We start from the raw sequence: 25,983 nt of genomic DNA, 5'->3' as shown, positions 1-25,983 counted from the left end.
AAAGCATCTAGGACTAGCCCAGGTAGGCGGCCTGGCTTCATGGCACAGAGGCCACCTGTGTAGGCAAAGCAGACCGCCTGGGCTGGATCCCGGCTCTGCCTTCTCCAAGCTGCAAGGCCTTCGATCAGTCACTCCCTATTTCTAGCTCTTGGCCTCCCCACCTGAAGTGGGGACAGAGTCCTCACTTCATAGATGTGGTATGTGTAAAGCATGTCCATGGTGTCTGTGTTACTAGCTTGGCGCTTGCTAGTTCTCCTTCTTCCTGAAACATTTCTGCAGATGTGACCACTCTCACCCATGCACCTCCTACTGAGTTTCTGATCTCATGTCGCCTCCTCAGGGAGACCCTGCCAGACCATGCTGTCCGCACTCTCTAGGCCCAACTATGCATTTTTTTTCCTTCAAACATTTATCACTGCCTGAAGTGATTCTAGCTAGATCGCTATTACAGAGACATATAATATTAAATAATATAGAGATATAAGATATGCTATTGTATAATTTATTTTGTTGTTTCTTTTCTAGAACAGAAGGTCTAGATAGCCAGAAAGATTGCTTTGTTCCCACTATATTCCCATATCACATATCAGGTTCTCAATAACTATTTGTTCATTGAATGAAGGAATGCACCAGCCCTTCACCAACAGCTATGTGTTCTGGTCTTACTGCTCTTCCTGTACTATAACTGATTCAGGAGGGTAATTATTATTTACTTCCCCCGTCTCCCCCTGGACTGAACCTTCCTTGAGGATCAAGTTAAGCTGTTTTTCCGAATTGTGGCCCCAGCACCTGGCACAATGCCTCAATCTTTGCTGAAGGCATTCATGACCAGCCGACTCTTTGCATGAATAAGAATCCTACAACTCTGCAAAGTGAAAAGCTCACGGCTGAGGGGAGTCAGGCCTTGGCTTGCACCAGGCACAGACTTCCTGACAGCACACCACCCACAGCCTTGTGTCCCCAGGCGGGGATGTGGTCTGCAAGGTCAGGCACTTAGGGTCGTCCAGGGGCCCAGCAGAGCAGCCTTGGAGGGGGAAGCCCCCATCTAATCTCTTCACCCAGGGCCTCTGCCCTTGCCACTGCCGGAGAAAGCAGGATCCCTGGGGACTTGCAGAGGTGGGGCGTGGGAACGGGAAGAAAGCAGCACAAGAAAGAGGCAGTGTGAGCCTGTAAAGCGATGCCAGGCTCCGCTGCTGTGCACCTCCAGCCAACAGGCCAGCGGCAGATCTGCCAACTCCCCTGGGAGAGAGAGCTCGAGTCCGACAGAGAAAAACAGTGTGGCTCCTGATTCCCAGAAGCACAGAAACTGGGGATGGGAAAGACTGTGAGGCCGCTGGCTGCGCCCCGCCGACCCTGTGCACTTTCCCATGTGCTGGAGCCACACCCGGAATGACTCCAGCTCTGGGTCCCACTCCACCACCCCCCAAGAACCTGTCCTGCCCTGACATATGCCACTGTGGGAGAAATTGCCCGGTGGCCACTTCAGACTTTTGGCCTTGGCATCCTGGCGTCTTCTCATTCAGAAGCAATCACCTTTTAATAAAAGGCTGTTGGGTACCCAGTACTTCTCAGTGGTAGGACATTTCATCCTCCCTTTGAAAGAAGTGAAATGACGTTTTTCCGAGGCCACATAGCTGACAAGTGGAGGAGTAGGTCTCCAGTTCTGATATGATTTCATATCACACGATCCTTCCACCTGGTTGACACAGCTTAATATTGGAAAAAAACACTAGCATTGGTGTCTGGCAGTCCTGGGTTCAAATCTTGACTTCCCGTTTGCTGTTTGTGTGGCTTTGTACAAGTAATCTTACCTCTGACTCCCAGGTTCCTTAACTGTAAAATGGAAAGAATGCCTCTTTTTGAGGACTAAATGAGGAAGTCTTTCAATTGTTAGTGCCTGAAATATAGTGAATGCTCTCTGAATGTTCCCTCTACCCCTGCTTCATCTCATACCCCACAACTAGTCTTGTACACCCTTCCCTGCTCCCTGAGATGAGCCTCATGGGGAGAAGAGTTGGGGGGAGACCATCTTAGGGCCCCCTCCTCACCCAGGCAACACAGTGTAGTGAGGAGAGCCCCACAACAGGGATGGAGTGCTCCATTTACAGTTTGCATTTACTGTTTGCAAACTCTCTATCTTCATTTAAAATGTCCATCTGCTTCCTGAGGGCTTGTTGATCCACTAGTTTATTGACATTCAAACCTTTCGTGATGTGAATAATTTAGGAAACCTCTACCCTACTTATTAAAATGCAAATGCTTGTGCCCTGGTACCAGAAAGTCAGATTCCTGGGTGAGACCCAGGAGTTTGCATGTTTTCAAGCTTCGCCTAAGTGACTCTAGCACCAGGGGTCTACAGACCCCACTTTAAAAGCCATTGCACAGCTAGCCTGAGAAAAATAGCAGCATGCAGGCAACTAAAACACAGAATAACATGTTGTATGATTTTATTTTGTTCTATGTGGTTTTAAAATAAATGTGGAAATTTTAGCAACAGTCATAAACCAAGAAAAAAAAATTGAACTTGCCTAGAGAAGTTATAAGTTCAAAGTCTAGCTCAACCACTTACTGACAGTAATTATTTCCTTTCTGGATCTGTATCCTCATTTATAAAGTGGAGATTTGTATAAAGTTTTTTTGTGGAACAAACTACCCCAAATCTTTGTGGTGTAAACCCACAACCATTTTATTTGCTTTCAATCTGTGGGCCAGGAATTTGGGCAGGGCTTAGCTGGGTGGTTCTTCTGCTCCATGCAGTGTTGCCTGGGATGACTCACTTGACTGCATTCAGCTTGTGGCTTGGCTGGGCTGGAAGGTCCAAGTAAACTTCACATTCAGTCTGTTGCCTTGGTGCTCCTTCACGTGGCTATTGAGCTTCCTCACAGCCATGTGGTCTCAGCATAGTCAGATTTCTCATGTGGTAGCTGGTTTTCAAGAGGGCACATTACAAGAGGGGCAGAAGCTGCAGGTATCTTAAGGACTGGCATCAGAAGTTACACAGCACAACTTCTCCCTCATTCTAGTGGTCAAAGACAGGCACAGAGGAAACCTAGGTTTAAGGACACCCCACCTCTCAGTGGAAGGAGGGCCAGAGAATTTGAAGACATGCTAATCCACCATTTCCCCCTTCAATCTGTTCTCTACACAGCAGCCAGAGTGATTCTTCTGAAACTAAATCAGATGCCAAATGCATGTTTAAAACCCTATAAGGGCTTCCCATCCCTGTTAGAATGAAATTCACAATCCTGACTATGGTTTGCAAAACCTCATATGATCTAGGCTTCTGCTGCCTCTCCACCCTCCTGCCCCTTACCCACAATGGTACTTCCATCCTTTGCTGTTCTGTGTAGGTCAAGCATATTCTCTCCTCAGGGCCTTTGCACTTGGTATTCCCTCAACTGGAAAACTTTTCCCCTAGATATTAACATGGCTCTCCCCTTCACTACATTTCGGCCTTGCTCAAATATTACCACTTCCTTCTCTGACCATCCTACCCAGAATAACACAGGTGGATCTCTATACCCTCATCCTGCTTTATTTTTTAACAGCCCTCATTGCTACTGCTATGCTTGCTTATATGTTCCTTACCCAACCTCTGGCACCGGAATATAAGCCCCTTGAGGGCAGGAATTTTATCTGTTTTGTAAATAATTCACTCCATCCCTAGTACTTAGAATGAATGGCACTATTTTGGTTGAATGAATAATTCTTTTTTTATTATTATTATACTTTAAGTTCTGGGGTACATGTACAGAAGGTGCAGGTTTGTTACATAGGTATACATGTGCCATGGTGGTTTGCTGCACCCATCAACCCATCATCTACATTAGGTATTTCTCCTAATGCTATCCTTCTCCCAGACCTCCACCCTGCAGCAGGCCCCAGCGTGTGATGTTCCTCTCCCTGTGTCCATGTGTTCTCATTGAATGAATAATTCTTATAGCCTGCTTTTTAAAAAATAACTTGCACTTGAGCCTGCCTTCCCCACCAGACTGTCCGGTCCCTGAAGGCAGAGGTCAAGTTGCTTTCATATTTGCAGCCACCAGCTGCAGCACCTGGTTATATGAGAACTGTTGAGCCTTAGTTTGAGCCCCACTCCTTGCTTGAAGCTCCAAATTTACTCTTTTAGAAATCTCTATAGCCTTCCTTTGTTTTCAAACATGTATCAAGTTCTTACTATTTGCCATATAATGTGATAAGCTAGTGAGCTTCCATGCATTTTCCAACTTAATCCTCAAAACAACTCCACATGGGCCAGGCACGGTGGTTCACGTCTGTAATTCCAGCACTTTGGGAGGCCGAGGCGGGCGGATCACAAGGTCAGGAGATCGAGACCCTCATGGCTAACACGGTGAAACCCTGTCTCTACTAAAAATACAAAAAAAAAAATTAGCTGGGCGTGGTGGCGGGCACCTGTAGTCCCAGCTACTCGGGAGGCTGAGGCGGGAGAATGGCACGAACCTGGGAGGCAGAGCTGGCAGTGAGCCGAGATTGCGCCACTGCACTCCAGCCTGGGCAACAGAGCGAGACTCCGTCTCAAAAAAAAAAAAAAAAAAAAAAACTCCACATGATAGGGCCTGTTACTATCCCCATATTACAGATGGGGAAACTGAGTCACAGAGTAGCCAAATAACTTGCCTGAGGTTACCCAAAAAGTGGAGAAGCCAGAATTTAAATCCAGGCTGGCTTATTCTAAATCCATGCTCTTAACTTCTACACCATGCTGCTTTCTACATGATTGAGTATGACTATGACTCGTCTTTTTTGTCTATTTCAAAACTGTTCTAAGCATGCTCATCCCATTTCCTCTGTTAGCTCGGGTTTGTATCTTTTGATTCTCTCTTAAGCCAGCGCTGTCACTTACATTGGACAAGTTAACGAATCTTGCTGTGCCCCAGTTTCCCCAAACACAAAATGGAGATAATAATAGAAACTAACCTAAGTTATGGTTGGGAGAGTGAAATGAGCTAATTCACATTAAACGCTTACAAACATGCCTTGCAACAATGCCGTATAGTCAGCACCCAATAAATCTTAGCTACGATTATTGTCGATTTTCATCAAAGCACAAAACACAACTTTATGCTTGGAACATACGCTTGTTTTGCCTCTCCCGTTAAAGAGTGAGACTTTTGCTATTTTTATTTGTTCCTGCCAATAAACAGTGAGACCTGCCACAAAACGGCACCACAGGATGCCCACTGTGCCTGCACAAAGAGCTCTTGTGTCCTGACACCTTTTGCTGCTCTTCGCATTGTCATTCTTCCCCACTCCGGCAGCATGAATTGAACGCCTGCCCTGTGCCAGGCTTTCTGTGAGGCATTTCCCCACACACTGTGTCACTTTATATTCTTGTCCCCATATCACAGATGAAGAAACTGAAGCTCTCAGAGCTTCTATAACTTGCCCCTAAGAGCCCAGCAAGAAAATAGAAAAACCTAACTGGCCCACATTCTCCTCTGCCTGCCCCCAATCTCTTCTCTACACAGGAGCCAGAGAGTTTTTCTGTTTTTTTCTTTTAAAAAAAAAATTAATAGACTTGGCTGTGCGGGGTGGCTCATGCCTGTAATCCCAGCACTTTGGGAGGCCGAGGTGGGCGGATCACGAGGTCAGGAGATCGAGACCATCCTAGCTAACATGGTGAAACCCCATCTCTACTAAAAATACAAAAAATTAGCTGGGTATGGTGGTGGGTGCCTGTAGTCCCAGCTACTCTGGAGGAGTGGGAATGAATGGTGTGAACCTGGGAGCTGGAGCTTGCAGTGAGCTGAGATTGTGCCACTGCAGTCCAGCCTGGGCGACAGAGCGAGACTCCATCTCAAAAAAAGAAAAATTAATAGAGTTTACATCTTAGAGCAGTTTTCAGTTCATGGCAAAATTGTACAGAAAGTACAGTTTGCATAGGCCTCTGCCCCTACACGTGCAAAGCTTCCCTCCCTCACTATCCTGTACCAGAGGGGTATAGTTTTTATAATCGAACCTCATCTACACACCATCGTCGTCCAAAGTCCCTAGTTGACACTGGGGCTCATTCTTAGTGTTATTTAGTCTATGGGCTTTGGCAAATGTGTGACATGTATCTACCATTGCGGTATCGTACAGAATATTTTCTCTCCCCTAAACATCCCGCATTCCACCTGTTTATCACTCCTTCCACCCAAACCTTGGCAACCACTGATCTTTTCACAAACTTCGTCTAGTTTTGCCTTTGCTAGATGTCATGTTGTTGGAATTATTCAGTATGTAGCCTTGTTAGAGTGAGACTTTTTTTTTTTAGAGAAAAGGTCTTGCTGTGTTGCCCAGTCTAGAATGTAGTGGTACAATCATAGCTCACTGCAGCCTCAATCTCCTGAGCTAAAGTGATCCTCATGCCTCAGCCTCCCGAGTAGCTAGGCCTACAGGTGCATGCCACCACCCCTGGCTAATTTATTATTATTTTTAGTAGAGATGGGGGGTCTCACTATGTTGCGCAGGCTTGTCTCAAACTCCTGGCTTCAACTTACCCTCCCACCTCGGCCTCTCAGAGTGCTGGGATTACAGGTGTGAGCCACCGTGCCCAGCCAAGAGTGAGTGCTTTAAAACTTTAATTGTTGTCTCAGTTTCAGCCACATTTTTCTCAGCTCTTCAATCTTCATCTCTTCTTTCCTATCCCAGGCCCCACGTATTCTGTTTCCTCTGCCTGAGAAGCTCTTCCCTTCTTATTTCACCAAAAAAACCTTCTGCTCATCCTTTCCTCAGCTCAAATGTCACTCCTCAGAGAAACCACTGATGCCCTCTCATATTGACCTCCATCGTGCCCAAAGCTCTGCGGGCAACTGTCAGTCTTTACTGAGTCAGTGGAGGAACTATATGTATAGCTCCCATGTATTAAGCACTTGCTTTGTGTCGGGGAACTGTGCTGGGCACTTTGCATGTATTATTTCTAAATTCTTACATTCTCCCTTCTTGATGCGTATGATAAGCTACATCTTATAAATGTGAGATCAAGGCTCAGAGAGGTTCAGTGTCTTGCCCAAAGTTCGACAGCTTATGAGGGTGGAGTTGATATTTGAGTCCAGCTCTGTCTGAATTTAAAGTCCATGTTCTGACAACTACACCATGCCACCTTCTTTTTCTGATGTCGGAGTGGGTGTTGGGCCTCTGCTGGTGACAGAGCATTGGGGCTTTCTGAGTGGGTGGGCTGGTGGCTGCCCATTTCCATGGTTCAGGGGTCAGAGGAGAGGCTGTCACCTTTTTAATACGGTGCAGCAGCAGCTCTGCAGTTGAGCGATCACAGCATTTGTTCACCACATGATGGTTTGGCTCGTGTTCAGTTTCCTGGGGAGAGCCGTGCAGCCATCTTTTATTACCACCCTCGGAGCTGAGAGAAAGAAACATAAAGACATAAAGTGACTGTGTGGCTTGCATTTGCTTCCTGCCTGCGCCGCCTCCATGCTCCTGCTGCCCCCCTCCCATCCCAGGCCCCCACAGGCATCAGGGCAAGGTTGAGACCATTCTTTGTCTCCCATCTGGCCATGTTTATTCTCTCTCCACCAAACACTGAGGCAGGAGAAGAGTCAAGATGGCTGGATAAGGTTGCACAGCTTGTGCACCACGCAAAGGCATACGGTGTCCTCCAAGTGGGGATTGAAAATCAGCCTGATGTCTGCTTACCTGTGCTCTAGCTTGGGGCTGCCTCTGCCCTTTTTCTAATTTGCACAGATGTCTTATAGGTCAGTAGGAAAGGCTGGAGAACGTGGCTTGCAGGAAAGAACATTGGATATCCCTGGGCTCTGTTAACCAAATACCTCCTTTCTGTGTGGGATCTGAATTTGCAAAGATGCCCAGACCCCAGACTGCTGACACCAGAGCTCCTATAAGCATAAATCACTATAGTCATCATTAGCAACTCTTCTATCTAGACTTGGAACTCCTCGTGCAAATTGCTATGACCCTATGTCTGTGTGTGACTTCTTGGGTCAAGAGCAAAGCAGTTTAGGCAGGGTGTTAAGACCACAAGCCATGCAGTTAAGCTGACCTGGATTCAAGTTCTCCCTCCATCACTTACTAGCTGTGTGATCTAAGGTCACTCACTTCACCTCTGAGCCTCAGCTTCCTCACCTGTGAAATAGAATGGTGTTTATAAAGGTTAGATAAAATCTAGGCAGCCATGATAAAAATGGCTAGCATCAATTGTTTACTATGTACCTGCCACTGTTCTAAGCACATTTAGAGAGATTAATTCCTTGAATCCTCTGAACGACCTATTTTCCAGATGAAGAATCTGAGGCACTGAGAGGTTAGCTATTCAGTTAGTGCAAACATAATTGTGATTTTTGCCATTACTTTCAATGGCAAAAGCGCAATTACGTTTGCACCAACCGAATAACTCGTCCAAGGTCAGACAGCTGCTCAGTTGGTGAAGCTGGGGTCTGAATCAGAGCTGTCTACTAACTCTTGAAGTAAAAGACACAGAAGTAAAGTCCAGTCCCTTGCACAAAGAACGTACTCAATAAATAATAGCCATTGCTGTTATCAGCAGGCTACCAGGATCCAAGGCTGCCAGGGCAGGGGGGAATTCTACAGATCATCCATCATGTCATGTGGTTCTCGAACCCTGTTCCACAGAGGCGCCTCCTAGTTTCTTTGAGCTTTTTGGGGGTATGGGGTGCTGAGTGGGCAGAATTGCAGCTCCCCTCTCCCCACCCCCATCTCTTTAACCCAGAGAATTAGTTATAAACACTTTCATCTGTTTATATCTTAAAATTCCAAGTAAAAATGTTTCCGGAAAAGAGTTCCACTGCCAGACAAGAGTTTAAAAACACATGGGCTAGCCTAACCCATTCATTTTAAAATAAACATGCCACAGAGAGGGCAAGTAGTGTGCTCAGTGACACACAGAGTGAGTTGGAGACTGTGCCAGGGCAGAGCTATTTCCTGATTTCCCAGAGCAGTGGCTTTTTGCTAAGCCTCCTTCAAGGTCTTGTTTTTTCCCTCCAGTGCCAACCCAGAGAATGTATTTTGCTTGCATTTCCCAGAGCCCCTCATTCCAACGCGCCTTCTCGCAGTCTCCGAGCACACCGCCTGTATGTGCGTCTGACTAGGGTACACTCTTCATGCAAATGCTGACAGGTGCCCCCAGTCCCAGGCCGACCGACCCGAGAACTGCACTGCTTCACAAAGGCGAGTCTAGGAGGCTGGGCTCATGCTACTGGCTCTGTCTCTCGCCGTGATGGTCGGACTTGAGCTCAAAGAGGAGAGAAGGCTGACAGGTTCATAGTGTTAATGGGATACATTTGAGAAATGCTAAACCAACAGTGTTTGGAAATTCAGGCCAGCAGCCAGGCACTGAGCCGGCCAAATTTCAGCTGGGGGTGAGGTAAGGGGTGGGGGGCGGGGGTGGCGGTATATTCTGAGACAGAATTAGAGTGTCTTTTAAAAACTGGATGAAGACATTGTTTATTCAAGACCCTGGGAGAGCAAAGATAAAACATGCATAATAGATTTGGGGTCTTTCCGCAGACAGCTCTCCTAAACTGTCTCCATCATCGTAATAAAGAATTGCAGCCATCCACTGAGGCCTACGGTGTGCTGGGCAGCTTTGCCTAGATCCTGTCCCTGAAGTAAACTAGTGCACAGATTAGGAAGCTGAGGTTCAGAGAGGCAAAGTCACTTGCTCAGGGTCACACAGCTAATGGTTGTGAAGGAACCGGGATTTAACCTGCCTTTAACCACTGTGGTATATCCATTGTTCAACACCAAAGCTCAGAGAGTGGAGTTATGTCCACAGCCAGAAGAGAACAGAGGTGGAGTATGAACCCAGGTGTATCTCTAAAGACCATGACTTGTCAACTGTATCTTGCTGTGTACCTCCCTCATGGGTGCCCATGCGTCCTTCTTTCCCAGGGTTTAGCATGCCGCCTAGTCCAGGGAAGGGGCTTCATAAATGTTGACTGAATGAATGAATGAATGAGCGAACCTCAGCGTATCATATTGTGGTGAGGCCTATCAAGCCTAAAGAAAGAATTAGATGGTCCTTACTTGGGAATGTCCAGTCTTTTTCTTGGGATCTCATTGCTATGACAATCTGCCCTACCAGCCTAAATTAATTGATAGGTTTAGGGTTTTTTAGGATGTCTTCATTCTCTGTTTACCTAGTGTTCTGCTTATCCCAAGTTAGTTAGAGTGTCTCAGTGGTCTCCATCTAAATCCATAGTATTAACCAGCTTAAACTGCTTAGCCCTTGACCCTAGAGGTCAGGGTCCTAATCTGTTTTCAGCTTTGCAGCCCACGTGGTCTGTCACCGCTACTTAACTCTATCATTATGGCATGACACACACAGTACACATATGATTAAGTATAGCTGTGTCCTAATAAAACTTTATTTACAAAAACAGGTGATAAGCCAGATAGGACCTCTGGGCTATAATTTGCCAATCTCTGGTTAAAGGTATGGCCTTGGGTCAGATGTGGAGTGTATCTGTAGTTCCAGCTACTTGGGAGGCTGAGGTGGGAGGATCACTTGAGCCCAGGAGTTAAAAGGTTGCAGTGAGCTATGACCATACCACCGCACCCCAGCCTGGGTGACACAGAGAGACCTCATCTCTTAAAAAAAAAAAAAAAAAAGTCTAGGCGTGGTGGCTCACCCCTGTAATCTCAGCACTTTGGGAGGCCAAGGTGGGCGGATCACTTGAGGTCAGGAATTCGAGACCAGCTTGGCCAACATGGCAAAACCCCATCTCTACTAAAAATACAAAAATTAGCCAGGCGTGGTGGCGGGCGCTTATAATCCCAGCTACTCAGGAGGCTGAGTCAGGACAATCACTTGAACCTGGGAGGCGGAGGTTGCAGTGAGCCAGGATCACGCCACTGCACTCCAGCCTGGAGGACAGAGTGAGACTCTGTCTCAAAAAAAAAAAAGAAAAAAGGTATGGCCTCTTGGAGTGTGCCTGTCTGGGTTAAAATCCCAGCTCCAGCCCTTACTGGCTGCATTGACATTGGACAAATTATAAAACTTCTGTGTGCATTAGTTTCACCATTTGTAAAATGTGGATGATAATGATCTTCCCTTATAGGGAGGTTGCAAGGAATACAATAATACTATAAGGCACTTAAAAATAGTGTCTGGCACTCCATAATTGTCAGCCTCTATAATCGTTAGTTACCCATAGACAGAGTGGTGTATGTTACCCTGTAATGATATCAATAGCAGCCTTTTGGGGCCATGTATGGTAAGAATTGGATGAGGTCATTTACGTAAGCTCCATTAGAGCAAGGTTTTTAGTATTTTGTTCTTTATTGTTTTTTATTTCCCTCTAATAAAACTATTTACAAAAACAGGTGAGCCAGCCCATGGGCCATAGCTTGTTAATTTGATATTTTAAAAAAAATATTACACTAAAATATTGTTTCCCTCGATTAGTGAATTTTTTGGCTTCCTACTCCCACCTTAGATTCAGTTCCCAAGGTGAGTGCTTCACTCACCTCCCCGCCTGGCCAGAGCTTAGAGCAGTTCCTGGCACATAGTAGGCATTTGCTGAATGTCTGTTGAATGCATGAAAGTACCTGGAAATGGGGCCTAGCACAGAGTGAGTCTTCAATAAATGGATCTTCCCACAGTGTTTGCATGCTGTAGGGGTTTAGAGGTCAAGCTTGGGAATCAGACAGCCTGGGTCCATGTTCTGGCCCAGCCACTTACTGTGTGGCTTTTCACAGCTTCTTAGCTTCTCTGTGCCTCAGTTCCCTTATATGTAATCCTAGGCTAGTGAAAGTACCTTCCTTAGAAGGATGTTGTGAGGATATTAAATGACTTAATTCACTTAAAATGCTTACAGGAATCTGGGACACATGATGAGCACACAATAGATATAAATATATCTATTAATTAATGGTGGGAATGTAAATTAGTACAACCATTGTAGAAGACAGTGTGGTGATTCCTCAATGATCTAGAACCAGAAATACCATTTGACCCAGCATTCCCATTATTGAGTATATACCCAAAGGATTATAAATCATTCTATTATAAAGACACATGCACATGTATGTTTATTGCAGCACTATTCATAATAGCAAAGACTTTGAACCAACCCACATGCCCATCAATGATAGACTGGATAAAGAAAATGTGGCATATATACACCATGGAATACTATGCAGCCATAAAAGAGGATGAGTTCATGTCCTTTGTAGGGACATGGATGAAGCTGGAAGCCATCATTCTCAGCAAACTAACACAGGAAGAGAAAACCAAACACCTCATGTTCTCACTCATAAGTGGGAGTTGAACAATGGGAACACATGGACACAGGGAGGGGAACATCACACACCCAGGCCTGTCGGGGGGTGGGGGGCAAGGGGAGGGTGAGCATTAGGACAAATGCCTAATGCATGCAGGACTTAAAACCTAGGTGACGGGTTGATAGGTGCAGCAAACCACTATGGCACGTGTGTACCTATGTAACAAACCTGCACATTCTGCACATGTATCCCAGAACTTAAAGTTAAAAAAAAGATATTAATATATTTACTATTTTTCCCCTGGGGTTAAGCATCACTGATGGGCAAAATGGCAGGAATGAATAGGGCATCTAAGGAAGAACTAAGTAGAATCATTTCAAATAAGTGGAATTTTCCATTTTTAAATCCTGGTGAGCATTAGAACTATCTGATGAGCTTGGCTAAATGCAGGTTCCTGTTCCCCACTCCAGGGGATCTTGATTCATTGTGTTTGAGGCCCAAGAATCCCCTTTTTCAACATGCTAAGTGAGCTGTGTTGCAGAGGGTCCCAGGAGCACACACTGAGAAATGCCAGATCGTTGTTTGCAGGGAAAGACGTTTCTCTCTTCCAGGTCGTGCGCCTTCCTGAGAACAACCAGACCAGCTACTTCCTGCCGCTTTTCTTCCCTCTGTGTCCTTGGAGGGGATCTGCTTCCAGGTGGGGTCAGTTAGTTTCAGCTGCTCCTAGGTCTTTCCCATGGGCCTCCAGCTGTGCAAACCTTGGAATTTTTGTACCAGAGTTTCCCAGTTAGAATATCCAGGGCTCTGCCAATGATACCAAACCTGCTGCACCTCTCTGTGAATGTCCGACCTGCAAGCTGAGGTTTCCTCAGGATACCTGACTCTGTGATTCATGAATGAAAGGGCACGAACCCTTAGAGGGGGTGCCAGTATCTCTTCTTCAAGACCCGGGGAAGTGAGTGCAGCTTGAATCTCAGGCCAGAGCTGCCCATATAGGAGGGCAGAGGCAGAGTGCAGAGAATACAGGCTCTTGCAGCCACACAGACCTGCTTCAAACCCTGTGGCTCTGGTACTTATCAGCTATGTGGGAGCCTTGGATAAGTGACTTACTGACCATGTGCCTCCTAAGCTCCACTTCTTTAACCAGATAGAATCATGCCCTCCTGGCAATGCGCCTGTGAGAATCAAATGCAGTGTGAAAGCAAAACACCCAGCCAGCATCTGGCGCACAGCAAGTGCTCAGAGCGTAACTGTGTCTGCAGTCAGGAATTTGAGGCGGGGTGGAGGGTGGCAACCAAGGTAGGTCTCTTTCCCTCTGTCCCCCTTTGTCTTCCTGACCATGCAGACTCTTTGCCTTATGCTCTGGGACATTTATTGGTTCCCTAAGTGTGGTTTTTGTCCTCCCACCTAGATTGCAGGCTCAGTGAAGTTGCAAGCTAGAGTAATACTGTGTACCACTTTGCCACTCCCCTAAAGTTTATTGAATACAAACTTTGGAGGAAACAACTGAAGATGGGCAATTCCAGTTTCTCTATTATTTTCCCCAAAATACCTTATTTGTATCCTCCTTCATTTCAATGACTAAGTGAAATAATGTGGGAAAGTGTCTGACTCATACAAAATATTGCTTTTTTGTGAGAGTATAGCAAAATCGAGCTCGCAAGAGACTCTTTAGTTCACTGAATTCCACCCTGTGGTTTTATAGATGAGAAAACTGAAGCTCAGAGAGGGGAAGGGGCTTGCAATTGGGGGTTCTCATCTGAACCACAGAACACAAAAGCACATAATGATGACTATTTTCACAGTTCTCTGAGGGACGGTATATAATTTGTACCATTATCCATGGACAGGAGAGAAGTTAATTCATTGCATGCAAAGAATGCCTTACAACACTGACACTTTATTTTCTACCAGGACAATTGAGAAGGGCTGAGCAAATGATACCAGAGCTGTGGCTAGCCCAGACATCTTACCCCACCTGAAAGCTTCCCACAGTGGACAAGAGTCCACAGTCCAAGTGTTGCGTGGAGTGGAAGGAAGAAACTGTCCCATTACTTGTTCAAATGCTTTATAAAATCCCAAGACTCTATATGCATAAGGAGATTTTTCTGCCTGTTTGGAAGATGGTAGAAAAAACTGTCACATGTACAAGCAAAATGCCTCTAAAACCCCAATTCTGCTTTTACTGTGTATATTAGGGCAGGCTATCTGTTATGAAAAAAAAAAAAAACTTGGTAGTCTAACACAAAAGAAGCCTAGGTCTCACTCACTCAAGAGTAGAGTGTGGCATTCAGCAGATGACCTTCTGCAGAGTTCCTCAGGAATCCAACCAGGCACCTTCCATCTTGTGACTCCACCATCACTAGATACTCAGAGCCCTCTGCAGACTATCTGCATCTGCTAGCCAAGGGAGGAGTAGAGGATAGACTGCTTGGAAAGATTTTTATGGGCCAGGCCTCGCAGAGCAATACAGCAGTATCACTAGCATTCCATTCATCCCATTGGCCAGAACTCTGTCACATGCCCACACTCAACCACAAGGCCTGCTGGGAAATGTAGTCCAGATGGGGATACCCAGGTGGAAAAGGAAACAAGCTTGGCCAAATATCTCTGCCATAATTTATAACTTTAAACAAGTCTCATTTATTACCCATCTTTAAAGCAAGGAAATGAGGCCTGCTTACATCATAGACTTGTGCCAAGGATTAAGAGAAATAATGTCTGTTGTGGTGCTCTGAGGCAGTAAATACAGGTGAACTACTATTATTATTAATTTCACCACCTCCTGAAATGTATGTACTACTATGTACTGGGCCTGGCCGGGGGCCCAATACATAGTAGGTGCAAAACAAACCATTGTGCAGTTGATGGTCTTCCCACCAGCCTCCTGAATGCATGCTTTGCTCCAGCTAGCTGGCATTTGGTTCACACACACATCTTTTTGACAAGTCACCCATTGTCATCAGTCATTGCCGATTGCCCCTGCCAGCTATGAGCTGGAACACAGGAAGGGTTTTATCTGAAGCCTGAGACATCCTGAAAGGATGAAGCCTCCCTTCTTGGGTACCTGGAAGGCTGCCCATTGCACCTCACATTCTTTACAGCCTGGAGGCCGATGGTAACCATGAGCTCTGTGAGGGGCTACAGCAGCCAGCTATGGAGGCTGCTGCTGATGTGCGAAGTGCATGGCTTGCGGCCTAGAGACCTCAGTTCTTTTCCCAAGCCCCCTACCCCTACCCACAAGCTCTAGTGTTGCTCAGAAGGAGGAGGAAAAGGCCCCAGAGCAGTTGTCAAAACTTGATCGTCAGTGGTGTGCACAGTTCCCTGTACTATATATAAGTAGGTGTTTTGAATGTTTAAGACATAGAACTTGTTAGATGGGTATTTTTAAAAAAAAACGAATGTGTAAAACAAAGATCACCTCACAGGTCATAACAGCTTGCACTTACATAATGTTTACTATGTGCCAGGCATGTTAATTAATTTAGTCTTCAAAACAACCCTATGAGATGAAGAGATAATTATAGCAATTTTAGGGTAGAGAAAATTGGGGCACCAAACATTCACTGGTCTTACTCAAGGTCAGTCACAGGAGTGTACCTTTAGTCAGAGCATGGACTCTATAGCTCACCAGAGTCCCCACCACTCCCTAATGTATCCCAGACATAGGGGCTGAGCATCAATTATCATTTCTCTGTACTCGAAAAACAGTAGAGAGCGTGTTTTTTAAGACTGTGATACTGAATCCAGACCACCGTAGTTTAAATTCTGGCACTGTCACATTTTAGCCTGTAAACTGAGAAAGTTATTAACTGCTCTAAACCTCAGTGTCCTCCTCAGTAAAATACATCCAGGACCACCAATTTTTTTTTTTTTTTTTTTTTTTTTGTCTCCAGGGGTTATGCTTAATGCAGCATACTGTTTTGCGAACTCTGACTTGAGACATATTCAGATCTTCTCTATTTGCCAACAGATGTGGAAAATGGAGCTCAGAAAGTTCCAGTAATTTTCCCATGGTCATTGACGGTACCACATCTTCAGTTAGAACCTAGGCCCATGAACCTGCCCACGAGTCCCATCCTCCTTGCATTTGCTTGTTTTATAAAAGCCTCTATTCTCAGAAGCTGGTGTGAATGCTTTGGAGTGAACGGCTCTACCATTTATTAGCAAGGTGATCATAAGCAAGGTACAACCTGGGCCTCAATTTTCCCATCTGAAAAATAGGCTAATAAAAAACCAATGAATTTTTCACAAGATTGCAGAGATTGAATGGTGAAGGTATTTCAAATGGCTTCCTCTATCTTCAGACCTTGGAGGTATTGGCCAGTCTTGCCTGGAATACCCATGTTGCCATCCCAGCTCCAGAAAATATCTTTGGCATGGCCAACTCACACCCATCTTCCTGATTCCTTGTTACTGCTCACTTGTGCTTAGAAACCCTCACTGACTACATTCTCCCTTGACCCAGACCAGCCTGGAATTTGGGGACTGCATGGATTTTAAGTTCATCATATTGTTTCAAATTGTTTCAGTTGTTTCATATTGTCTTGCTTAAGAATTTATCCCCAGAACCAAGCCCTAGGCTCATGCTAAATAAATGTGTGTTGGGAACAGCCACCACCTAGGGGGCTGCCTGGAAGGTGCCTCCACTTCCTTTCCATGGTGAGGAATTGGGTGTAGAGTTGGGGGTCTTCTGGTTCCATTCTCATGTGCCCAACAAAGCTGTGCAGCCTCCCAGGTCTCATAGAGAAATCTTTGAGACCTTGGAAAGGGCCCTTTCCAAGAGGGGGCTCTGCTCTCCTCAGAAGAACAGAGATGCTGGGAGGCAGGAGCTGGCCTGTCCTCCCCTTCAGTAGCTTCAGCTCCAGTCAGCAAGGCTGGCCCAGCTCAAACCATGATTGGTTGACGTTGTAAGGCAGAAAGGCCATGTGGCCCTTGGGTTTCCAAATGCAGCTTCTGCAGCTAGACTGCCTGGGTTTAAATACTAGCAGGACTGCTTCCCAGTTGTGTGCCCTCGGGCAAGTTAGTGACATCTCACTGGTGCCATTTTCCTCATCTGTAAAATGGGAACTGACTTCGGAGTGTTGTCCTGGGGATTAAGAAACTAAAACCTGTAAAACATCTACACGAGGCTATGGTGCATATTAGGCACATTGAAAGTATTTGATAAATAGAAAGCTAAATGTGTGAAGCAGGATGCTTGGCTGATCATTATGAGAGGAGCTCCAAGACAAGCAGGATGACTGTGAGCTGTGCGGTGAGGGAAGGGTTCACCAAGATAAGGAATTGGACTTGGGCCTGAAAGGAGGGACAAGATTCTCTTTAGTGGCAAGAAGTAAGAAGCACTAACATTTATGTAGCATCAACTAAAAGCCAGACACTGTACTATATACTTGCTAATTCAGTGCTCATGTCCCAGTGAGGAAACTGATGTTCAGGTGGATTAAGTATCACCCAACAACCCAGCCTCTAAGAAGCACAATTAAGATGTGAACTCAGATCTCACTGGCTCCAAAGCCTGTTTTCCAGCACTTATCTATACCAGAAATGTGACACTTTGTCACACGCAACTGTGTATTACTCAATGTTCAAGTACTTGTTACTGTATTAAAATGCCAACTCCTATTCATAAGCTTTTAAGCATACACCATCTGTGTGCTCCCAGTACCCAGCTAGACTGATCAGCATTAAAGACTGCAAATTGCATAATTTTGCATCACCACATTTTCCTCTCCATATCCTAACACTCATTCATTCAGCAAACATTTATGAGTGCTACCTGTATGCTAGATACATCTATTGGATGCTGTTGCTGCATCAGTAAACCAAATATTTCCTCTGCCGTCATGTAGCTGATAGTCTAATGGACAAGGGGCAGATATTGATCAAATAATTAAATGTGCCATCTTAGAATATAAGTAGGAAAGTACTAGGCACTAAGTCTTCCCAGAAAAAAATGCTAAATAAATGTCAATTTCCTGGCTAGGATAGCGAGATAATGACCATAGTATTATGGTCTTTAATTAAAGTCCAGGTCTTTAAATCCTCAGGAAAAGAAAAATACAGGCAGTCTGCCAGGTATTCCATTGGGGAACTGGGGATGAAGTGAGGAGTATATACAGCTCTTGGCCTCATAGAGCTTACAGTCTAATAGGGAAGCCGACATGTCACTTAGAACAGTAAAACTATCAAAGTCTGTGCAAAAGACTAGTTGGTCAAAAAAGGATGTCTCTTAAAATATAGAAGGCATGGATTTTTGTTGTTTTTGTTGTTCACTGCCAAATCCCTTAGAAGAACACCTGGCACAGAGTATTTATTCAATAAATGTTTATTGAATGAACAAATGACCATAACATTTACAATGGGTTTTAAAAAATGAACAGAAGTTTGTCAGGAAATTTGCCCGGAACTTTGCAGTGACCCGGATGTAAGGGATTCCTTCAGGGCTGAAAAGATGAAGAGGATCTGCCGCTTCAGAACAAGGATCTGAAAAGATGGTGCTGGGCTGAGTGGCAACTCAAGCCCAGTTTCATTTCAGCTCTCTCTTGCCTCAAGTCCATCTTCATGAGCTGATCTCTGGGTTTCACCAGGACAGTTCCATGGGAGACAGTACTAGAAGGTCACACTCTCTCAGAATATTTTAGCTAATAAAGGCCTCAGAAGTATACCATCTGACTTCCTCATTTTAACTGTAAAAGAATGAAGGCTCAAAAGAGGGAAATTGACTTGTTCAGGGTTTCTGGCTAGTGAGTTTCAGGGCCAGGACAAGAACCCAGCATTTTAACTCCAGGCCTTATTATATGTGGTGTTTCCAAGCTAATTTAATTTTAAGCAGAATAACCCTTTTTCCTAATTAAATTTTAAGTGGATGAATTCAGAAATGCTCTAGATAAAGCCATATAGAGGCCACTGGTGGGCCCATAACCTCCATCATGGACCAACCCCTCATTCCCTGCACACACGCTCCTTCTTTAGGGGGAAGTTAACCTTTTCTCAGTTGTATGAAAGTCTCACTTGATTAACGCCTCCGTTCCCCAGTCCCACTCCTGCTTACAAAAGGATTTCTTCTCCTAAACCCCATTTCAAAACCACTGCACTGTAGATAATATAAGCTAAGTTCTTAGCGCAGTGCCCTGTGTATAGTAAGTGCTCAATATGTGTTCATTATTGCCATTTTCATTGTGCACTGGCTCAGTCCATAGGCATCAGAAAAGTGGGGAAGGGAGCTGCCATTTGTGAACCACCCGCTAGGATTCAGGCACAGTACTTGATGCTGACCATAACTTACCTTGGTTAATCTTCCTAATCAGGTCAATCCACCATCTCATTTTTTGTTGTTGTTTTGTTTTGTTTTGTTTTGTTTTTGAGACAGAGTCTCACTCTGTCGCCAAGCTGGAGTGCAGTGGCACAATCTCAGCTCACAGCAACCTCAGACTTCCTGGTTCAAGCGATTCTCCTGCCTCAGCCTCCTGAGTAGCTGGGATTACAGGCACACGCCACCACACCCAGCTAATTTTTTGTATTTTTAGTAGAGATGGGGTTTCACCATGTTGGCTAGGATGATCTCGGTCTCCTGACCTCAAGATCCGCCCGCCTCGGCCTCCCAAAGTGTTGGGATTACAGGCGTGAGCCACCGCGCCCAGCCCACCATCTCATTTTATAGCTGAGGACATGGAAACTCAGAGAGGTCAGCTACTTGCCTACAGTCACACAGGTCATAAGGACTAAGTTAGGACACCAGCCCATTTCTCAATGGTCCAAATTCCTCCCTCCCCAAGACATGCGCACACATGCATATACGTGTATAGGGATTCCACTGTTTTTTCTATCAGACTGGCTATCTTTGTTTCATTCAATCCTGACAACAGTGCCATTTCTTCCTTTGATGAATATTTAGGAGCACCTATGTGTCAAGCCCTCTACTAAGCCTTGGGAGCTGGAAGTAAATGGGCACAGTGCCTTGCTGCAGATGTATGCAGATAGGTGGACAACAGATGAGTAGCTACAAGTGTGATGTGATTACCAGAGGGAGAAAGGAGAGTGAACTCTGGGCACATGTAATTATCCCCCTTACATAGACAAGGAAACTGGGGTTCAGATACGTTAAAGACTTGCTTAAGCCTGGGCAACATAGTGAAACCCTATCTCTACAAAAAATAAAAACAATAGCTGGGGCTGGGCACAGTGGCTCAGCCTATAATCCCAGCACTTTGGGAGGCCAAGGCTGGCAGATCATGAGGTCAGGAGTTCGAGACCCGCCTGACCAACATGGTGAAACTCCGTCTCTACTAAAAATACAAAAATTAGCCGGATGTGGTGACGCACACCTGTAATCTCAGCTACTCTGGAAGCTGAGGCAGGAGAATCGCTTGAAGCCGGGAGGTGGAGGTTGCAGTGAGCCAAGATTGCACCATTGCACTCCAGCCTGGGCAACAAGAGCGAAACTCTGTCTCAAAAACAAACAAACAAACAAACAAAAAACAATAGCTGGGTGTGGTGGCCCATGCCTGTAGTCCTAGCTACTTGGGAGGCTGAGGTGGGAGGATCGCTTGAGCCCAGGAGTTCAAGGCTGCAGCAAGCTGTGATCGCACCACTGCACTCCAGCCTGGGTAACACAGCAAGACCCTGTCCCTAAAATAAAAAATATATATATAAAAAGACTTGCTCAAAAATCATAAAACAAATAAAATAGCTAAAATTCATCATGCGCTCACTACATGCCAGGCATTTTTTTCTTTAACTCACTTAAATCCTCTTAACAACTCTGTGAGGTAAGCGCTATTATGATCTTCATTTTCCACAAGGAATCTGAGTCACAGACCATGAAAGTAACTTGCCTGAGGGGATAAAGCTAAGAAGTGGCTGAGTCAGGATCTGAACCTAGATCATCTAGCTGTAGACCCTGTGTTCTTAACCCTCTGAATCCAGGTCTGACTCCACGGCTGCCTTCTCTGCAGGATGGGAGGCCGGCTGGGAAGCAGATTTACAGTGCCTGCCCACTGGGCATCCTGGGAACCCCCTCTGTGTGTAACAGTGATTGTCATGACTGAGAATCTGCTTCAGGAAGGCAAAGACCCAGTTCCCAGGCAGGGATGAGCTGCACGCAGCATCCAAGAGAGCAGCCCAGCTCTTAAAGCACCTCCTTGGATGTGTGGGGCTCCCTAAGTGTGGGCCTTAGATCTCAGGAGATTAGAGAGAGAGTCATGCTTCCGGAATCTGAGACTTCCGAGAAGAAAACAACAGGTCTGCCGGCACTCTTATCTTACACCCATGGGCGCCGGGTCCAGGTACTCACATTCTAGAGAGGCCTCAGGTGCTCAGCGGTAGGGCAGGTGGCTGGGGTGGAGTCAGGAGCAGGTCCTTCACAACCTACTTGGCCCCAGGGGACGGTAAGTTTAGAGACTCAAAGGGAGCCAGAAAGAGTCCTCTATGTAAGAGTTCCTGCAGCTCAAGGCCTCAGAGAGAGAGACGTAGGTTAAAGTCCTTTTCTGGAGACCAGGGTGGGGACAGGGGCATAGTTTACCAAACATCATTGGGGAATACGTGACTTCTAAGCCACGACTTGGTGAATGTCTCGCATTTTTTGAAGTTGTTTAAGAAAAGTTAGAGACTGTGTTCACTTGTATCATCTCAGGTAAGCCTCACCATAAGCCCATGGCCTTTCAACTGTAAAAGGAGATTACACACATCTTCGAACAAGGTGACAGCCAAAATGAGATCACATATGGAAAAAATTTCACGTTTACCCTTTCTTCACAAAGTTGTTAGAATTCATGAAAATGCTTTAAAAGCTATAAAATACTATGAAATGTTATCTTTTCCTATTTTATTTGGTTCTAATTAATTTCAAATTCTGAGGCTAGCCTCAAAATGCCTACTTTCTTTGACTAACATATTATTATAGTTTTATCATCTGCCTATTTATCTAAGTCTTCTCTGGAGGCAGTTAAGTTTTTAGCCTTTATGTCTTATGATAATGAGCTGCTAAGTTTACCTTATTTATTTTTATTTTTTGAGACAGAGTCTTACTCTGTTGCCCAGGCTGGAGTGCGGTGGCGCGACCTCAACTCACTGCAGCCTCTGCCGCCTGGGTTCAAGTGATTCTCCTGCCTCAGCCTCCCGAGTAGCTGGGACTACAGCGCATGCCACCATGCCCAGCTAATTTTTGTATTTTTTCAGTAGAGTCGGGGTTTCACCATGTTGGCCAGGCTGCTCTCGAACTGCTGACCTCATGTGATCCTCCCACCCAGCATCCCAAAGTGCTGGGATTACAGGCTAAGTTTACTTTAGAATTTAAGAAGTTAAATGATTCTGTTTTCAATTATACATGTATATCTTTATAGTTTCAATATCATATTTATATGTGTGTGTATATTTCTTGACTTGAAAGCTAGACTCTAAACTCCCAGAAGGCTTGACCTATGTCTAGTTCTTAGCTATAATTAGCATTTATTGAGCATTTTTCTATGTGCTGAGCACTATTCTAAGGGCCTTACATGGATTAACTAATTTAATCTTCCCAACAACCCTATTAATATTAGTAGTACTAGTATGACCCTTCTTATACACAGAGAGGTTAAATAACGGGCTGGGTTGGTGAACCTGGGCTTCTAAGCCGAGCAGCCTAGCCCCAGAGTTCCTACTCTTAAGCTCTACTCTGCTGGCTCCCTTTGAACCCCTCACTCAGAGCCGTGCATCTAAGAGACGCTTGGAAATGTTTGTCGGTTTCATTTAAGGCCATTGTGTAACCCGAGAAATAAGGCTTAGAGATGGGAGATAATTGCATGCATCAGGAATGCTTTTAGCTGCAAGTAACAGAAAACCTGACATGTAGAGGCATAGGCAATAAAGACATTTCTTTTTCTCACATAGCAAGAGTCTAGGTGTTTCCAGATTTGGTGCAATGAGAGGTTTGCTGTCAAGGATCAGGTCACTCTTTGCCATTCTTTCCTGTCATTCTTAGATTATTGGCATTTTGTTATCATGCTCAATACTATACTGTCTGTATTAGTCTGAGTTCTCCAGAGAAACAGAACCAATAGTAGATGATAGATAAATAGATAGATAGATGTACATGCAGGTATAGCTACAGATTTACTATAATGAATTGGCTCACTGGATTATGGAATCTGAGAATTCCAGGATCTGCTGTTGGCAAGCTGGTGACCCAGGAGAGCCAATGGTGTGAGTCCCAGTCTAAGTCCAGAGTCAGGAGGAGACTGATGTCCTAGTTTTCAACACACCTGCTAATAAAAATTATTAATTACTCATTCACTGATTTCCCACACTATCTAACATTTCCATATGATGAAACTTCGGCTCACTCCTTGGTGCCTGCCTAATCCTTCAGATCATTACAGGATTATTCTTAGCCATGCACTACACATCAGACACTTCAACTGCCTTCTCTTCAGTCACTCATATCAGCTGAGATGTAAACTACGGCTGAATGGTCCGCTATTTTCATGCTAGCGTTGCTTCAATATTTTTCATCTGCCTCTTCTTACATGTTGGCGGAGATTTATACTATGGATCATTTACATTTCTAGAAACCTGAAATATTGGCATTATCCTCCTACTCACAACTCCTACTTCAACAGGCAGGCAGGGAGAGTGAATTCTCCCTTACTCAGCTTTTTATTCTATGCAGGCCTCCAGCAGATCTGATGAAGCCCACCCACAATGGCTCAGGCAACCTGTGTTACTCAGTCTATAGATCCAAATGCAAATCTCATCCAGAAACACCCTTACAGTCATACCCAGAATAACGTTTAATCAGATGTTTAAACACCTGTAGCCCAGTCAAGTTGACACATAAGATGAACCATCTTGCTGTCCCAACTTGACTGCCACAGGTGGAGGCATCATGTCAATGTCAGGTCAGGATGAAAGGGTCGTGCCTGGTGGCTCTTCTCCTCTCAGGCCTCCTCCTTTAAGACACTTTGCCAGAAGTCCTTAGCAGATTTCTGTGTTGGCCTCATTGACCAGAATTGGGTCACGTGTCACTAGCACTAGCTACAAGGGAGCCTGGCAAGATTGAATATCTGGATTTCCACCCTCTGCAATAGAAAGAGACAAAAGAGAGGAAGGTTGTAGTTGTTGGGTTAGCCAACCCAAAGCATTTATCAGAGCAGCCTGTGCAAAGTCACAGAATCAGTAGTAGGAACAGAATTAGGACCCTTGACTGTTTTCTTCTTCTATAATATGTAAAAGAGAAGGACATTTTATTCTCTAGGCTACAATTTGGTGACTGAAGCCTTTACTCCACAGTTCTCCAATTTCTGTTTCTGTGAAAGGCCTGTGATTCACCAGGCCCTTGCTCTTAGTTTATTGCGTAGAAGACATAAGTATTACAAGGTGAAGACTTTCAGAGGATAAATGACACACAAGTAGGCCAGTAACAGGGTCCCAGGATCTTGTCTACCCTAGAACAAGACTCGATCCAGTTGGACCAATGCTTATTGAGTGTCCACTGTCTGATTGTCATAGTATAGGCTGTGATAACGTTGCAAGAAAGAAGGTACCATCATCTGTGCTCTTGATGAGCTCACAGCTTGGTGGAAAACCAAGTTGTGAAACAAATGTGCACTGTTGAAGGACTGAGGGCCATGAGAGAGGAATGTATGCGATACAGTGAAGCCCAGCAAGGGACAGGCCAGCTCACTGCCATGTTCAAAGAAGGCTTTCTTTGCGAAGAAGGGAATATTGAAGCCAACTGGAAGGATGAGTGGGTATTTTCCAAGCAGACAAAATAGAGGAGGGCATTCTATTCCAAAGGAATAGCATATACAGCATGTGGAGGTGTGGACCAGTTGGGTTTGCTCAGGTCTCACCAGACTCTGGAGTGAAAATGCTCCTTCCCCACACGTGGACAGTCACTCAGCTACAAAGTGCTTATGCAAGTATTCTCTTATTGGAGTTCCTTAATTCCTAATCTCCACTTACTGCCAAACTCTACTGATTTTTAAGACTCTACTGAAGGGTTGACTCCTGCAGGAGACAATATCCTGGGCCCCTGTTACTGTGTCAACTGACACAGGCTCCTTTCTCTGTTCCTGTGGTGTCCTCACCATTTTCCTTACCATGTTGGCAATGTCTTTGTCTATGTGAGTCTCTTCCAGGGCTCCATGAGCTCCGTGACAGCAAAGAATGTGTCTCATGCATCTCCACAGCCCAGTGCCTATGGCAGTGCCAGGTATCCAATTAATCCCAATGTATAGTTGAGGAATGGAGTGAATGGATAAGTCCTGGGAGGGGGGCAGAGCAAACACTGATTATTCTCATACGCAAATGGAGGAAGTGCAGATGAAGAAGGGTCAGAGTGTTGGGCCCCTGGTCATACAAGTGAGAGCGAGACTAGAACCCAGGCAAGCTGACCCTGATTCAGATTCTTTCTATTCTACCATGTTGCCTCCAGAGGAAGTAGGGCCCATCTTTTTAATTTTATAGTGTCCAGAAATAGATTCCAGACTATCAGAATTCTTGGGCATTTCCTGGTTTCTTCTTCTCCCAAGCTTCTCTTTATGGTCCTGATTCTCATATTCTCTAAGCTTCTCCTCTCTTTTTCCCTTAAATTCACTTCTCTAAGTTTTTATAATTCACTCATTCACCTAGCCTACCCCAGAAATAGGCAGCTTCCCCCAGATAATCTCCAGGCTTCAGCAAACTGGCATTCATGCAGCCTCCCTGATAACCCAGGGACAAAGAACTCTGCATCCTCTCCCTGGCTAAGACCTACAGCAGAAGACTGGAGATGGGAGATGG

The 25,983-nt window shown here is 45.1% G+C and overlaps 1 protein-coding gene across 10 annotated transcripts in view; it reads left to right on the top strand.

Moving 5' to 3' along the window:
- The window catches only part of SYN3 (synapsin III), a 546,668-nt gene that overhangs the window by 138,898 nt on the left and 381,787 nt on the right, over window positions 1-25,983 (top strand). The gene's annotated exons all lie outside the window — the stretch shown is intronic.

This window comes from Pan troglodytes, chromosome 23 (assembly GCF_028858775.2).
Source record: "Pan troglodytes isolate AG18354 chromosome 23, NHGRI_mPanTro3-v2.0_pri, whole genome shotgun sequence".
NCBI classification, from domain to species: domain Eukaryota; kingdom Metazoa; phylum Chordata; class Mammalia; order Primates; family Hominidae; genus Pan; species Pan troglodytes.
This window is presented reverse-complemented; position numbering and strand designations above follow the sequence as displayed.